Here is an 18,721-nt window from a genome sequence, read left to right on the forward strand (position 1 = left end):
CATTGTAGTTACCACAGAGTCCACCCAGTGAACCATTGTAGACACCAGGAGCAGTGACACGGACAAAGTGAGGCCAGACTGTCTGCACAGTTACACCAAAGGAGGTGCGAATGATGACACTGTAAATGTTGCTGTGGAAGATCTGGATTTGGTTGGATGTAGTGCTGAAAGGTAGCCTGATCAGCTGACCGTTAACCTGCAGGATCATCCAGTTTTTGCAGTTAACAAGACTTAAACAGTATTGTGTCCGTGTACACATAAATAAATATTAACGGAAGAACATAATTTTTAACCAAGTGTTCCTTCACTTACCTTCACTTTACTGTTCCTTGCCATCTCAATAGATACATGTATCCCTCTGCTTCAAAATGCAGAATTTGTGCAAAACCTTCCTGGCCTCTTGGCACTTTTTTCTGCTGTCACCATGAAGTGTGGGTGACTGGACAGTCCCATAACTTTGGCAAGTGTCAATCGACACGCCCCAGGATATTGGTATGTCAGTCCATCAAATGTCTGATATGACCCTGGGCCTCTGATCCAGCATGTTTCATAGCTATTTGGTCTGCATCTTCTTTCTCCATTCTCCAGCCTGCATGATTCAAATGGGCCACAACCTTGAGAGTGGAAAGTCATGGGGCCATAACTGCAGCTTCAACGTCTCCCATAGTTTTTGTCTAATATTACAGTTTGTCCAGAGCGGTAGTAGTGGCCCTCTAAGCTGCAGCCACACTCAGCATGAGGAACGAGACCCTTGGAAATCAAAACAACATGAGGTGACAGAGTGGGTGTACAAAAAAAATGAGCGCATTAGAACAATGTTGGTATTAAACAAAACAGAATAAAACGATGGTCATTCACATGGTCAGATTGTCATGAAGACAATCGAACAGTGATATAAAGTTCTATAAAGCTCAGACAGCTATGTTTATCAGGAAGAGCAGCAACCACAATGTCATATGACCAAAAAGAAACAAAACAAAACAATGTAAGTCAGATGGTGTTTTGGTTATCACCTTTCTACAGGCTTGATGCCAGCTTCCATAGACAGGTTCTGGGTCAGAGCATAGTCACAGGAGAAGTGAAGGTGGATGCTCTTCTCACGACTTATGAGGCCATCATGAGGGTCCACATCCCGCTGATGGTGTTCTCATAACTGAAATGGGTCCCGTTGCTCTTAAGAGTAAGAAGACAAAAGAGTTTAAGCATAGTTTAGGTCACCATCAAAATGCTCTACAATGAAAGAAATGCTAGTACAGTGAAAGAATCAAAAGATTCTTTCAATGTACTAATTGTACCTTCAGCATTGTCCCACAAAGCTGGTCATCACTGTTGAAGTGGAAAACCAGTCGACCATCCTCAAGAGTCCCGTTGCAGGTTTCATCTCGAAGATGGAGCTCATCAGAGTGGAAGCCGACCTCAAACAGCTGACAGCGGGACAGAGATATGGTGCCAGAACTACTGACACAAGTGATGGACGAGTCTAAGAAGGAGAGAAAACACAATCTGACTCGTTATGGCATGATATTTTTAAAGCTGAGTCATTGATACTGGTTTGAAAGACATTTGTTGACTTGACTGCTTAATATAAAGGCCGACTAATGCAATAAATACACTACAGATATTGCTGAAGGTTTTAGTCAGCCCGCACCGTAGCTCTCATTGTTTGGCCGATGGTGGTGCTCATCACAGAAGCAGCCATAGACACCGTCCTTCTCACCACACCACTCGTGCTCTGTGCAGTCCAGCTTTTCACAGGGGTCTGACTCATCTGCAGACACAGAGAAAGGATCGTCAGTGATGAATGGCAATGATTAAAATTTTTATTAAATGTCTTATTTCAGCAGTACAAACATACCACAATGCAAAGCAGAGCGCCAGTCAGGGATATCTAACCCGAGAACAGAGCAGGTTTTCTCATAGGCGGAGACAGCGGAACACAGCATGCCATTGGCTGGAGTGTAGAGGCAGAGGTCGTAGACACAGGAAGAGAAAATGGCTCGGGGTCAGAGTGCAGGTGGCAGGCGCTGAATGGGCCGGTGGTGTTGGTGATGACACTGCAGAGTTGGGAGTATTCTTCTCTAAAAGTACAGTCATTCAGTCCATCATCATCTTCATCAGTGGAGCCACATCTGGAAAAGACAAATCATACTGCCATCAGCTACTGCCTTGTTGAAGCTTCAATAGTGATTTCCATTGCAACTCACCCTGGTTGGCTGGTGGGTGACTTCCAGCTGTGTCCAAAATAATTATCGTTTTGTGCCAGTGTGCCATTGGGTAAGACTTTGTCATCTGAAGGATCATTGTTAGAGTTTCCACACATCCCTGTGACTCTGTCATGACGGTTTTGGCCCAGTCTGACCAGTAAAGTGCTCTGACCATCAAACTGGACTAGCAAGTCAGAGGCATCAACCACTATGTAGCTTCCCTGCCTTACCACCTGAGCTAAGATTCCTACTGTGGTGGGAAGAGACACATCATTTCCATTTACCTGAGAGGACAAGAGATGCAATAAGTGTGTGTTGTTACTTTTGTGCAGATTAAACAAAGTAGAATGCTGTTCATCTTAAAAGTGATAGATAGTTTACCGTTACTCTTTTATTGGGCCCAATCCTGATGTACACACTTTCTGGATGATTTGAGAGGTATATGTCCACTGCAGACACAAATGACACACGGTTGTTTCCACGGTGATTGTTGGTGGCTATCACCTGAAACTGTGTTTCATTGGTGCCATGGTTCGTGCTCTCAGCGATGATGTAGGAGCAAGTTCCTGAAATGAGCCACTGCTCCATCAAAGGTGATGTAGTGTGGATCCCCACACAGTGCAGGTGGACATGGCATCGTAACAGCCCAGCTGGCCGTCTCTGATGGAGCACTGCTGTTCAGGAGTGCAAGATGCAGCAGAACATCGCAGGTCATTTGGAGCATGACATTCACATCTCTGGGAGCAACCGTCTGTCCAGAAGGACTCGCCAGCCTGTGAACCACACAACACCAAATCATAGCCAAATTGATACAAGAAATCTAGATCTTAAAATACCATTTTGAAGGATTTTGTTTTCATTAATTGTAGGTGATTTAGTGCAGTAATTGCTAGATCACTACAAAGTGCAACTATTAATATACTAAATATTGTGACAGAGCAACTAGTCGTATCTGTTGATCTTTCTCCCACAGAAAGGACAGATGCTAAATGCCACAATTTCAATAAATATGTGGAACAGAGCTGCATGAAAAAAAGTATTTAATTGTTCTGATGTAGCTGTATAATCTTCAGCTGATTGTTTAATGCATTCATTTATTTAGGGACAGAATTTTCAAAAAAAAAAAATCTGCAGTTTAAAGAGTTAGACCATCATTCTGCTTGTATAGCTACATATTAATTATTTTCTTGTTAGTGGTGTAATATAAAACAGTCATAATAGCTATGCTGAATATATGATAGCAAATGAAGACGTTTTTTGTGATCCTAAGATTTCAGTTATATGAAACTATAAACTGTAGTTTTGCATTTTGCAACCCCTATTATTTGCTATTTCATAGAAACTACCACGTTTCCAGGTATTCATCATGCTTCCTGAAATTTTTCATGTGGTTTGGATATTATTTGGTTATTAACATGGAACTAATATTTTTTCCATTTTGCAGCCCTGATTCCTGGTTATTAGACCTAAACTACCACGTGTTTCCAGGTAACATCAATTTGCATTTTGTAGGCTTGTTTCTTGGTTATTGAACAGAAACCAACATTGATTCCAGGTAAGATATCAGATTTAAAGATAATATTTACGGTGTTACTATTGTCAAACAAAAAAGAATGTTGGTGGCTGAGGCAGGATTAATTCCAGCATTATGGCAGTATGGTAATGGTATCCTAATACATTAAAACCTAAAATCATATTAGTATCTTATTACCCTATTATTATGAGGTTAGTTTATATGAAAATGTGTTTTATTGCTAGTGATTGTGACTATACTAATTGGTTTTTTAAGCTCATGTACATACATCTGTATCCATATTATCACTTATAATTTTGGTCTGTTATTACATAGATTTAAATGTAATAGTACTCACTAGATCACTTGGTTATTATTCTGGAAATTAAGTGGCAATTATTTGCTATGTCTGTATTTTTATCTTCTTGTTTCCACCTTGTTACCTAAATATTACCACATTATTACTGAGCTATAATAGACTCTGTTGTTTGTTTAAAATATATTTATGAATTTTAAGCTTTGTCACATTCCAAAACATTTCATGAAACTTTCTAAATGTAAGAAGGGCAAGTCTGCTGATTCTGCTGATTTGAAGTGAATTACTTCAAAGAGTATTTACTATTGACTTTAATATGTCTTACATCATAGTAGAATCCATCATATTGGCAGCCACAGCTCTCCACTGGGACACACCTGGTCCCACTCTTGATGAAGCCTTCATCACAGAAACATCCTCAGAGCAGAACTGCTCACAGGTTTTCATCAATGCTACTGGCACAGGTGTGGCCACAGTCAGTACCGCACAGCTCATAATGGCTGTTGGCTGGACAGTCCAGTGCTTAATAAGTGAGAAACGTGACAAATGGCACTAGTCAGACATACCACTTTTAATGTAATACAGTGTGGATATAGTGAGTATTGTAAAATTATTGGACATTTTATTTCTGAAGTGGTTAGCAAATTTCTTGTACATTTAGATATAAATAAAATAAAATGACATGTTGACTCACTGCAGGTGGCGTTCTCTCTCCATGGATAGATTCGAACATTAGCAGACTGACAGGCACTGACATATGATTCAATGGCACTGCATAAGAGATCGTGGCCTTGATTTCCTGACAAACATACATCAAACACGCAGTCGTTGAAATATGGTGCCGGGTCCACCTCCTCGTGGCAGAAACTGAAGGGCCCATCAGCTGCCTGTATCACCTCACACTGATCTCTAGCGGGCTGTTCATTGGTACACTGTGGACAGGCGGAGCCACAGCCGTCATTGCACGTGTAGTTGCCTGGCACCTTCCAGGCTCTCCCAAACTCATCTGGAGATGTGACTATCATTCCAGATGGTGTGTGAAAGTCATCATTTGGATTTCCATTGAAATTTCCACAAAGTCCGCATATTTTTTCTCTGTGTTGATGACAACAGTTAACAATGGTCCTTGTGTTAGTTTCATAAGGATAAATTATTAGTAAATAAATTATTTATATAGCTGGGATTATCCTTTTTTTTTAAAGCATATCAAACAATAATTACTGCAGCTATGATGGGTGGGAATTGTACCTGAAATTTGGTGGTACGGAGATAAACACTGCACTATATCCATTATAGGTAACACTCAAGCCGAAATTAGTACTGACAAGTATACGAGGTCCTGTTGCATAGATAGACACATTACCTTCATTCAAGATAATAGGTAAATTTCTAGTTACTCCATCCACCTAGAAGAGATATGCAAAGAAAATCAGTGGGTAGTTTTTCTACTTTTTAATTGTTATTTTTTTCTTTCACAGCAGTAAATATATCCCTAAAATATATGTAGCTGCCGTTTACTTCATACACCTGAAATTGTTCATAACAATCATCTAATGAGAAATATCATTAACTACTTACTTGTACCAAACCTCTTCTGTCCCTTGACATGTGAACGTCGTAGCCCCACACATTCACAAAAACTTCAGCTACTGTTGAAAGTGGACGCCCATTCAATGCCTCATTCTTAGCTTCCACGGAAAACTGATTGAGGTCATCAGTGGCATTACAAAGGGTCACCAGGACATAGCGGCAGGTTCCTTGGAAGTCATAGGCCTTGCGATCAAAGGTGATGTAGTGAGGGTCTCCAGAGGCAGAGCAGGTGCCATGAGGGTTGGGATGGCAGCCAAACTCGCCCTCCACCACACGGCAGGACTCCTGGGGGCCACAGGAGTTGGGAGTACAGTGGACGTTCCCTGTAGTGCCGTTACAGGTACACAAGCTCTGACATTCTTCACCATCCCAGAACTGCTCGCCACTTTCGCGATAGCGTCCTTGATGATAGCATCCACAAGATGTTGGTGGAACACACTGGTCACCATTGAGGATAAAACCTGTGTTACACTGACAACCCTCCTGGCACACAGTATCACAGGTGAAGGGGAAAGAGAGGCTGGGGCAAGCAGAAGGACAAGATGTTCCACAGAGTTCATAATGGCTGTTTGACGGGCAGGTTAGTGCTGGAGAAAAACAAACAGGTTAATATAAAAAAGGCATTTTTAAACATTTGGAGATCATGGCTAGAATTAATTCAAAAACAGTTGAATGCTTACCACAGCCAGTTGCATTTCTCCATTGTCCTAAGGCAACACCCTTCTGTTGACACATTAGTGCATAATCTCGTAGGACGTCACACAGAGTTGATGCTGGATCGCTAGAGCCCCTCATGATCTCCACACATACATCCACCTGCTTCCTTGGGTCAACCACAGACCAACAGGGTACAAATGGCCCATCTGGTGAGCTGAGAATGCCACAGTACTCACTAGAATTGTAATTAGTTGTAGAATTTTGGTTCATGCTTTCCACACAGTGAGCAGCCAGAGCGCCATCTCGCCAACTGTCTCCAAAGTCCTGAGAACTGTTGACCAGGACACTGTTGGGTGTGCGGAAGTCGTCATGTGGATGACCATTGTAGTTACCACAGAGTCCACCCAGTGAACCATTGTAGACACCAGGAGCAGTGACATGGACAAAGTGAGGCCAGACTGTCTGCACAGTTACACCAAAGGAGGTGCGAATGATGACACTGTAAATGTTGCTGTGGAAGATTTGGATTTGGTTGGATGTAGTGCTGAAAGGTAGCCTGATCAGCTGACCGTTAACCTGTAGGATCATCCAGTTTTTTGCAGTTAACAAGACTTAAACAGTATTGTGTCCGTGTACACATAAATAAATATTAACGGAAGAACATAATTTTTAACCAAGTGTTCCCTTCACTTACCTTCACTTTACTGTTCCTTGCCATCTCAATAGATACATGTATCCCCTCTGCTTCAAAATGCAGAATTTGTGCAAAACCTTCCTGGCCTCTTGGCACTTTTTCTGCTGTCACCATGAAGTGTGGGTGACTGGACCGTCCCATAACTTTGGCAAGTGTCAATCGACACGCCCCAGGATATTGGTATATCAGTCCATCAAATGTCTGATATGACCCTGGGCCTCTGATCCAGCATGTTGCATAGCTATTTGGTCTGCATCCTCTTTCTCCATCCTCCAGCCTGCATGATTCAAGTGGGCCACAACCATGAGAGTGGCAAGTCATGGAGCCATAACTGCAGCTACAACGTCTCCCACAGTCTTCATCTAGAATTATAGTTTGTCCAGAGCGGTAGTAGTGGCCCTCAAAGCTGCAGCCACACTCAGCATGAGTGACACAGACCCCACCACTGAGGATGTAGCCTGAATCACAGATGCAGCTTTCCTGGGGAGGTAGAGGACAGTTGTGGGTAGAGTTGGGATTAACACAGGTAGCTGGACATCCTGTGCCTTCAGACTCAAAGTGGCTGTTGGCTGGACATGGGATTTCTAGGCATAACAGAACAACATCGATCTTTACATCAGTGGAATTTTAATACAATAATATTTTGAAATAATGCAAAAAAAAAAAAAGCGATTAACATACCACAAAAGCCAGGTCTCCTCCAATTTGGTAGCTGAATACCATTTTGTTGACACTGACTTGCGTACACGGTTAAGGCTTGACAGAGAATGGGTTGGTACCCTCCTCCTACACACAGATCATACACACAACTGTCTGCAAAGGACTGTGGAGGAAGTTGTTGATGGCAAGCAGTGAAAGGTCCAGAACTACTGCTGAGGATACCACAGTGGTCAGTGTTGCTATACAATGCTGTCTCTTCTACAGTGCAAACAGCACAGTCCAGACCTCCGCACTGTGGCCCACAGCCAGGCTCATCATCCCCAGATGCTTGCCAGCTGTTAGCAAAAACCACATCAGAGCTCACAACCTCACCGTCACGAGTTTGAAAGTCATCTCTACGAATGCCATTGAAGTTTCCACAAAGACCCCATGTTGCATTCTGGTAGGTGTAGGGCAAGCTGATCTGGACATAATGATTTGTGTCATAAGACACTACTAAACCAAAGTCAGTGCTGACAAACACAGAAAAACCTGACTCATAAACCTGCACGGTGCCATTCCTAAGGGAGAATGGAGTGGATGCAAAATTCCCGTTAACCTGTAAAAAACCAGCAAATATATCAAGTAAGAAAACTATATCTGGTCATAAAGTGTAGAATTTATCCAGATTCAAAATGACCAACCTTAGCCTGACCACGACGTCCTTTGACAAGCTCAATTGTGTCATTGTAGACATGCACTTTCACCAGTCGTGTCCAAGAGACTCGAGTACTGCCTCTGTGCTCATTCTTGCCTTCTACTCTGTAGTAAGGCAGTCCACTATTACATTGCTCAGAGAGAACATAGGTGCAAGTGCCTTGAAAGTGAAACACTGTGTCATCAAAGGTGTAGTAATGGGGATCACCGCTTATGGTGCAGGTTCCTCTTGGCACTGTCTGACAGGAGAACTGGAAGGAAGCTGGCTTGCAGATCTGTGAAAAGGAGCACGGCTCATTGCGGCACTGCAGGCCTGTTGAGGTACACGTGCACTTCTGGGCACAGGTACTGTCACTCCAGAATGAACCACCCAGCTGCACTAATTCACCTTAAAAAGAATAAAAGGAAATGTCCCTTATGCCCAGTGTTAAATGTCCAGACATTTTACATTCATAAAGCTTTAGGAAAAAACTTTCAAACCTTACATTTTTTTCATGTACTTTCAAATAACAGCAGGAATTGCCTCAAGGCACTTCATATTGTAAACTAAAGACCCTAAAATAACAGAGAGAACACCGCAACAATCCAACAATGCCTAACAGGAGTCTGAGATGTGCTCTGTTGGGAGGATACCGCACTATGATTTCATTAAGATAAGATGAGGCCTGATTGTTCAAGACCTATATGAGGAAAAGAATTTTACATTTGAATCTGGATTTAACAGGGAGCAAAAGAAGGGAAGCTAGTATAGGAGAAATATGTTCTTTCTTTTTAGTCCCTGTCCGTACTGCAGCATTTTGGATCAACTCAATGCTTTTCAGTGAGTTTTTGGGACAATCTGATAATACAGACCGTTCTCACTCCCGAGGCATAACATCCCGACGTTTTGTCACGTCCCGCGGCGTTCCTGAGGAACGCGAAAGGTGACCTTCCGCGCCGGGTTATGGATGAAATCCAGTGGGATGACGGTCCCGCGGTAATACACGTTCCAGCCCTGTATTCCAGCCCTAAACCTAACCTTATCCCTAACCCTAACCATAACGTTATTCCTAACCTTAACCAGTACTTTAATGGCGTGAAATAGTGTTTTCCCAAGCAATGTTGAGAAAAAGAGCAAACGTGTAGATTGAGACCAAACTGTTCTCATATTCCCTCATTTTTCCGATCTCATCATTTAGGAACGTGTTGGGTTTCCGAAAACGTAATATGTTGACGACTTGTCACCTAGCGTAAAATGTTACGCTTTGGGAGTGAGAACGTGTTGGATAATAACGAATCACAGTAGGCCAGACTTTAAGTAATAAATGCATGAACTAATTTTTTAGCGTCACTCTGAAATAGGATTTTTCTAATTTTAGAGATAATGCATAAATGCAAGAAAGCCATTCTAATTATTTGTTTAATATGAGCACTGAAGGACATAACCTGGTCAAAAACAACTCCAAAATTTCTCTTAGTGTTACTCGAGGCCACGGTAATCTCATTCCGAGTGTGCATCTGGTTAGACATCTTGTTTGTAAGAGTTTTATGGCTGAGTACAATAATCTTATCTTTATCTGAATTTGAAGCAGACAATTGAAGATCATCCATGTCTTTATGTCTTTAACCCTAGAACACTATCGCTATAAATAGTAACACAATCACTAGTGCCGGGTGATTTTTACCCGATATAATATAACCAATAAAAAGTAATCAAATATATCAAAATATGACAACACATGACAAATTACAGTGGTCTTCTTTTACTTTCAACTGTGCCATGTCTAACAAAATGAAAAAAAAAACCTCCTAAAACAAAATAATGACTCTGGAAAGCTGGTCTTTGGTCCACCCATTCCTGGGAAATTTGAGACTTCCCTGGTGAAGGCACAGGCTCCCCGACACGCAAACAGCTGCAGGAGAGAGAAATCATGTAAATGTATTTTCCCGGGTGTAAATCACCCGGCGATAGTGTTCTAGGGTTAAGACATTCCTACAGTTTAGTCTCATGGTTTCATTGACAGAGCTGGAGATCATCTGCATAGCAGGGAAAATGTACACAATACCTTTGAAAGATACTGCCTAGGAGAAGCATGTATAATGTAAACAGAACTGGTCCTAGCACAGAACCCTGTGGAACTCTGCCATAATTAACCTTAGTGTGAAGACAACTCCTCATTTACATTAGCCAATTGGTGTCTATTAGATAGACATGATTCAAACAACAGCTTAATTGACATGCCCTGCTCTAATCTCTGCAATAAAATACTGCCATTATTAACACTCCACTGAGGTCTAGCAGGACAAGTACAGAGATAAGTCCCTTATCAGAGACCATCTGCAACTTTCACTAAAGTTGTTTCCGTACTGTGATGAGCTCTGAATCCTGAATTAAATATATAACAATGCATTGTGATTTAGCAGACTGAACACTTGCAATAGCAATAATATGTGTAAAATGAGGCTGGGCAATAAAAGTGTAATTTATTATTCTGTGAAATAATTATTCAAAAAATGTCCCTGAAGCAGTGGTGTGTGATGTGCATCGCAATTGTGTCTCTGTATGTTGGTCAGCTCTCATTGCACAACATCAACCTACTTAGATAAAGAACAGGTATGCAGCTCGCTGGTGTAGGGCCAAGTCACTATTTATTGCTTCAGCAACAGGTTGACTTTCACCTAACTCAATGATTCCTGGCCACCAAAGTACAACTGGTGCAGGATTCATATTTACATATTTCACTAGCTGGGCCCACATTCTCATTTTAGGTTTGACAGCGTTTTAGTAGGTAAAGGTGAATGGCTTGAATTGAGCCATTCACCTTGAATTGAGCTGCGGTTTGGGGAAGGCCTCGAAGCAGAATGGCGGTGGCTCTCGGGCCTGGCAGATCCCCATGTACTAAATAAAAGTGAAGAAGTTAAAGAATTAGGAAGGGGAGGGAGGGTGGGGCAAGTAAACGAGAATGAACAGCTTGTAGAACTGGGGGAACATATATAGATAAGAACCGGAAGGAGTGTGTGTGGAGGCATGGTCCCGCTCCTGAAATTCCGATACTTTATCTACAATTAACCCGCGCAATTGCGCACTGCCGGGACGGTCTCTGCGCACAGAAAATCTGCGTTGCGCACAGAAAAAAAATTTCACCTGAATTGAAATTAAAATTAATACTTTAACAATTCTGTTTTGCAGTGTTAGTCAGTAAGTGACTGGCTGCTCCAGTATGGGATTAGAACGATGCCACCTTATCCCATAGTCCAGCCAATAATGCGATTCACATTCGTATATACGCAGCTAATCAACATTGTTGACAGGCTATGACAGCGTCCTTATGTGCCAACACCGGTGTTTTAGCTAGCAAAGTGCCGTGGCTGATGTGGAGTGAAGCCATGTTAATGACAACGTGTACAACCATTGGAGATGTGAGCAGGACAGACGGAACAATTGACGGAAAAAGTGTGGACTTTATACCAGTTTTTAAATTGTGTTGGTAGGCCACGTAAAACCAGAGTTATGATAAAAAAATATGCAATGTTTGGTTTTCTTCCTGAATACTATCGTTGTTTATATTTACTGCAGGAAGAAACAGTAAAAACAGCGTTTTATAAGGAAAACGCTCGAAAGCACTCTCCGCCTGTGAGCAAAAACAAAACCAAAAAAACCCCACCCTTTCCTATTGGTCAAAAAATGTACCATGTCAACCAATCAAAAAATGATATGGCAACATGGCATTTAGATGTTTAGGAAGGGGGGAAGTTTTAGGAGTGACAGCGGTGTTTTGAGATGTGAGAGATTTGCGACGTTTAGCGCAAATCTTGTGTAGTTAGTGTGTAGTGTAGTCAATAGTTTTGTTGTGTGTGTCAGAACAATGAGGCGACTGCTAAATGTTACAGGTGTTACAGGAGTGATACATCTCCTGTTGTCAGGCCTGCAGGTATCAGGCTGTTGTTCTCCTTTATCTCATAGTGGACAGAAATAATTTTTTGGAGTGGCACAAATAATTTGTGTGGCATCAGATTTGATGCAGAACACCTGATTGTTCTGTAAATAGTTTGAAATGTTTATTTTAAAAAAATGCCTTGGCTGCATTTTTAGGTAAACAGCTGCAAAAAACGTTGTTTGCATAACTCAGTTACTTTTTTGAAGAAGTAACTATATAATTAATTGCCCAATATTGGTCATTATATACTGTATTTTGCAGACAGAGTTACAGGACTCTCTCCCAGACCACAGACTCATAATACAAGTCAGCTTTATTAAAAAAAAAAGAAAAAAAAAAAAGAAAGTTGTGTTTTCAAAATTGGAGTTCAAGTTATTTTTACTTCGAATAGTGTTAACATACTACACAGGTCATGAACAAGATTTTATTTTAATCTTCATTGTAAGTGGGCTAAAGCAGTTAATTAAAAGTAGTCTAACATAAATGTAAATGCTGTAATTTGATTATTTTAATTAACCATGTAACTTGGATGGATTCGATGCTGGCGTGACCACAATGCACACGACTGCTGTTGCTCACAGTGGTCCAAGGGACCGCTCAGGGAGTTTGTGTGTTCGCTCTGACACGTGAAAAATTAGAGGGAACATTGGTGGTCACTACAGTGGACAGCTATTCAAAGGTTGTTTTCTTGTATTTGTGTCAGTGTTGATGGTATACTTGCACATAAACCACTACATTGGACACTGATGTGTCAGTCCATACCCTGCCATGTTTAAAAAACATGAAAAACGTACGTTTAAAAAAATGAAGTTCAAAATGCACATACAAGTTCAAAAATCTTTTTTTCATGCCTAAATATGAATAAAAATACTTAAGAAAAAAATCTTGATTGAGGTTGTCATAATTCATGCATGAAAGGTTCCAACTCTAATGTACTGAGAAACCGCACCCACTTCAGTTTTTGTCATGTGCTTTGCATGCAGTGCTTGTGTTGAAATATGAAACTTTTCAAACACCAGTGCAGGCGCCACCGAATCAGATCACATTATCAGTGGAATTCCTGAGTGAGGGAGATAGTTCCTTATGCTATTTGGCACCAAACTGAAGAAGTTAATAACTGTGATAGGTAATCTGTGTTAAGCAATGCGTCCATGTGAATCTTGGGGAGGGTTAGGGTTAGGGCTAGGATAAGTCACTTTGTTGGGAACGGCTTCTCTCTGTATCATTCTTTATTCTTTGCTTGCCATATGTTGCCATTCAAAATCTTTCAAAACCTCTGAATTCATGGGCTAAACATCCTTTAAGCAGGTAAAAAGAATGTTTTTTAGCCTCCAACTAATAATTTGAAAGCTGATTTCTCTTTGAAATTCCTTCATGAATTATTGATTCCAACAACATTAGGGAAAAACAGTCAGAGACTTTGATGTCAATAACCTCAACCTCATTGCATCTTAATGCATTGTGGTTAGAATTCTTGCCTTGCCTTTCACAGATGCACATCACTGTAATGATATATAACATAAAGGTTGCAGAAGCAGTTGCCTTCTGTATCCTGCAGTCTTACCATTAAAAGTGCAGCCTGTTGATCCATGGTCTGTCCGGAAGGCCCAGCGACCAGGTTCATTGACGTTGCTGCTAAGGCGAAAATTTGAGTTACTCCCTGATGCAGCACTAGTGAATGATCCAGGGAGGACATAATAGTGAGTGGAGCCAATTGTATCATAACCAGCCTGCAAATGTGAGTCACAAAAGTATGATTAATGCATTTAGAAATAATGAATGCTTTTTCATTAGTAAATATGCAGAGTATTAACTGCAATAGATCTGACCTGAATGCTCAGTGTTGTTGAGGCTATTATACCGTAGTTCATCAGCAGAAATGAATGTTGGTCTCCAGAGATCAGCACAGCTTGGACAGTAGTGCGCTGGAAAATATGAATTCTGTTATTATATGTACTGTTTGATCAGTGTTCTGCTGGATTTACACCTAATTTTGTTATGATACACTTTTCGTGCATCACTGTATCAAATGTATTAATTCATAAGACATTCGTGCTTCAATTTGAATGGTCTAGATTTCAGATAATTACTATTAACCACCTTAGTTTCTTAGTATGAAATTCTTTATGTCATCTTCAGGTATCACTTTTTTTTAAAAGCGCAATATTAAAAAAAGAATCTTTGTATGAAATCTATCACAGGAATTTATGTCTTTATGTCTGGAAGATGACACTAGATTACACTAACCTACTGTTCCTGAGTTAGTAAAGTAGGCAACAGACTTTCACGTATACATCACACATAAGCACATAATTTGATTCTAAATTTAGCAATCTGACTTACTGTTCCACTTGTGGGATAATAGGCCACCTCATACCATGTTGCAACAAAGACCCAGTTGGCATTAAAGTTCAGTCCTGGAAAGTATTGATTGATGTCCCGTGAAGCTTGCTGGAGAACAGTTCCACTCATGTATTGGTTGTAGTAGACCTGACCATTTCCTCTGTTGTCTAAATCTGTCCAGAATGGAGCAATGATGTCTCTGATGCGTTGTGGGAACCTCTGACTTCTAAATTCACTTAGTGGACCAGTAAATGTTAGGTGTCCATTATGATTGACCTAGAAAAAAATAGAAAAAAAAAATTTCCTGTCACGACATCTAGATAAACAGATTCAGATTTTGTTTTGCAAACCAGGTTTTATATTGTAATTAGTGGCAGGAATGGTAAATGGCCTGTATTTGTATAGCGCTTTACTAGTCCCTAAGGACCCCAAAGCGCTTTACACATTCAGTCATCCACCCATTCACACAAACATTCACACACTGGTGATGGCAAGCTACATTGTAGCCACAGCCGCCCTGGGGCGCACTGACAGAGGCGAGGCTGCCGGACACTGGCGCCACCGGGGTCTCTGACCACCACCAGTAGGCAACGGGTGAAGTGTCTTGCCCAAGGACACAACGACTGAGACTGTCCGAGCCGGGGCTCGAACCAGCAACCTTCCGATTACAAGACGAATGGCCAACTCTTGAGCCACGATCGCCCCAGGAAGTTTAACTAGACAGCAAAATATTTTTATGGTCCACATGTAATGAATTGTTAATGTTAATTTTACATACATAAATGCTGTTATATGTCCTCCCAAAATAGAAAAAAGGTCTTAGCAGGGTAATCCGTGGAGAACTTCCATCATCTATCGCAGAGCTTGCAGTTCCAGATGTTGGGTAAAGAGGTCCTAAGAAGCAATTAGGCAGATCATGAAAAAGACAGAAAAGGCTTATATGGTCAATATTCTGCAAACATAAATATAAAACATATTCATCACAGGCTTTCAGTCTTTACTCCTATGTATGTGTAAATGTGATATAAATTGAGGATAAACTGATGAAAGTCAAATCTTTAGAAAAAGTTTTGAGAAGACACAAACTTACTGACAACCTGAGCAGTCACACCTGCACATGAAAAAAACACAAATAAATAAAATGCAAAGCAGAAAATGATGTTTTCCAAGATTGCAAGATTTTATTTCTGATCCAAAAACTTTGAGTGATCACTTAGGCAAAAATAAACACACCATAAAATGGATTAAAGGAACATAAATACAATTACTAACCTGTCATTCCCAAAAGCAGCACAAAAAACACGATTTGACCCGCCATTCTGTCAAGTCAGATCTCTTCATTAAACAAAGAAAATTTATTTTTTTAAATTTATAACCTAAGTGCAGAGCTAAATTCAGATGAATCTGTTGAATCTTGATGTAATATTAGTTGTGAGTCTCTCACGCTCATTTGAGACTGCAGGGGACACACAAGGCTTTATATAGTTGGGGATATTTACCTAAGAAATGTAATTTAATACTCTATCAAAGGATACTCAAGAAGAATGATGTCAGATACCGTTACCATCGTTAATAGTCAAGCAGTAACTTTAGCAGCCATAGAACAGATCCCGGACAAGGGGTTTACTGCTGACACAGTAAACCATTCTCATAATATAAGTGATGGTAAATACTGTACTCACAGTCAGGAAGAGGGAGTGGAGGAAGTCAAAATGTTTTTTCCTCATCAATTTTGCTGCATTAAGTAAATTGAGAAGCTCTGGTTTTTTCTTGTCCATGCTGACTATACATGACAGAAAAAAACATGTATGATTGTCTTCTGCACACTGAAACACTGAAATTCATCAAGTCAAGTAGTGGACTCCAGCTGTAGTTCAAATCAATTCAGTTAAATTCAATTCTATTTATACAGCGCCAAATCACAACACCAGTTGCCTCAAGGCGCTTTATATTGTAAGGTAGACCCTACAATAATACATACAGAAAAAAAAACAACAATCATATGACCCCCTATGAGCAAGCACTTTGGCGACAGCGGGAAGGAAAAACTCCCTTTTAACAAGAAGAAACGTCCAGCAGAACCAGGCTCAGAGAGGGACGGCCATCTGCAGCAACGGGTTGGGGAGAGAGAAGGAAGACAGGACAAAGGACATGCTGTGGAAGAGAGCCAGAGTTTAATAGCAAGTGTGATTCAACATAGAGAGGTCTATTAATACATAGTGAGTGAAAAAGGTGACTGAAGAAGAATCCCCCACCAGCCTACATCTATTGAAGAATAACTAAGGGAGGATTCAGGGTCACCTGATCCAGCCCTAACTATATGCTTTAGCAAAAAGGAAAGTTTTAAGCCTAATGTCTGTGAAGGTTCTCAGTCATCCAGGTCATCGTAGTCAAAGGAGTTTGCAAAGAAAAGCGTCTGGACTTCTTTAAGTTGCTTGAAGACGTTTCTGAAGAAGCTTCTCGGATGAGAGGTGAAACATCTTCAAGCAACTTAAAGAAGTCCAGACGCTTTTCTTTGCAAACTCCTTTGACTTTTAAGACTAATCTTAAAAGTAGAGATAATGTCTGTCTCCTGAATGCAAATTGGAAGCTGGTTCCATAGAAGAGGGGCCTGAAAACTGAAGGCTCTGCCTCCCATTCTACTTTTAAATACTCTAGGAACAACAAGTAAGCCTTCAGTGCGAGAGCAAAGTGCTCTAATGTGGTGATATGGTACTACAAGCAGTGTTGGGTAAGTTACTTTAAATTAGTAACTTAGTTACATTACTAGTTACTTCTATCAAAAGTAACTCAGTTACTTCAAGTTACTCGTTACTTTCAAAGTAACTAGTTACTAGGGAAAGTAACTTTTGTTTTACTCAGAATTCTCTTGTTAATGTGTTGCTTCCCTAACTGGATACCCAGCAAGACTGCCAGTCTTCTAGCTTGCTTACTTGCCACAAGTGCACTGTGCCACCTTCCAATAGAAAGGAAAAAATAATGTGCATATTTCCACGAGAGAAATCCCACGCCTGGACCGTCGTTGACCACCGCCATGCCTATGTCACAGCGTCATGTGCACTTTTTACATCCAACACGAAAACTGCAGTCGTGGTGCTTTCGATTGTACTCAGAACTCGGATATTCTGCCACAAAACTTCTTCATCAAGATCTTCAACTTCATCTGTTCGTATGAAAGCTGAGGCAGAGTTGGCAGCTTTAATGATAAAGCAGAAATTATTGGATGAAAAACATGGACTGGAAGAAGAGGAGGAACGTCTTCGTAAAAGAAAGGAAAGGTTACAGTTGGACACTGAAATTGCTGAAAAAATGGCAACTATAAATGTCCTTAAAGCTCAAAGCATAACAAGCAAAAAAGGCTCTTCAAAAGTTTCAAATGGAATGAATTCATACATTTCCAATGAAAGATCTAAACAAACCCTTAATGTTGATGCATTAGAATTTATATCTCATATTTCTGCTAAACAAAATTCATTGAATAGCACTGAAACTCAAAACAGGAGAAAAGAAAAAACCCAGGAATGTGTCATGCAACAAGCAATGCTGACTGAATCTTCTCAAAATAATCAATCTCGACAATATTCAGTTATTCCTTCAAACCCATCTGATGCAAATGGACAAAATAACTGTCATACAAATGGTATGGTGGAACTGGAACCACAAAATGATGTTATTGGAATAATGACTAAACAAAATGAAATAACAACACTTTTAATCCAACAACAAAGTCTCTGTGCCTTACCAAAGAGAGAAATACCTCATTTTGATGGAGATCCACTTCAATGTTATTCATTTATTAAAGCATTTGAGAATGCAGTTGAGTGCAATACAAAAAATAACAGTGATCGTTTATATTTTTTGGAACAATACACAAGAGGCCATGCAAAGGAATTGGTGAGAAGCTGTCAACAAATGAACTCAGATCACAGTTATCGGAAGGCAAAATCACTTTTAAAGGAGCAATATGGCGATGAACAGAAGGTCGCAGCTGCATATCTGGACAAGGCACTTTCATGGTCTTCAATTAAAACAGAGGAAGTAAAAGCTCTTCAGAACTATAGTTTGTTCCTCAGGGGATGCTGTAATGCTATGGAGGAGGTGCAGCATCTGAGTGATTTGGACATGCCTTCC

The 18,721-nt window shown here is 40.5% G+C and overlaps 1 pseudogene; it reads right to left on the minus strand.

Moving 5' to 3' along the window:
• Positions 1-1,009: 1,009 nt before the first annotated feature.
• On the minus strand, positions 1,010-15,908 carry LOC120441510 (annotated as a pseudogene).
• Positions 15,909-18,721: the final 2,813 nt, after the last annotated feature.

This window comes from Oreochromis aureus, linkage group 8 (assembly GCF_013358895.1).
Source record: "Oreochromis aureus strain Israel breed Guangdong linkage group 8, ZZ_aureus, whole genome shotgun sequence".
NCBI lineage: Eukaryota > Metazoa > Chordata > Actinopteri > Cichliformes > Cichlidae > Oreochromis > Oreochromis aureus.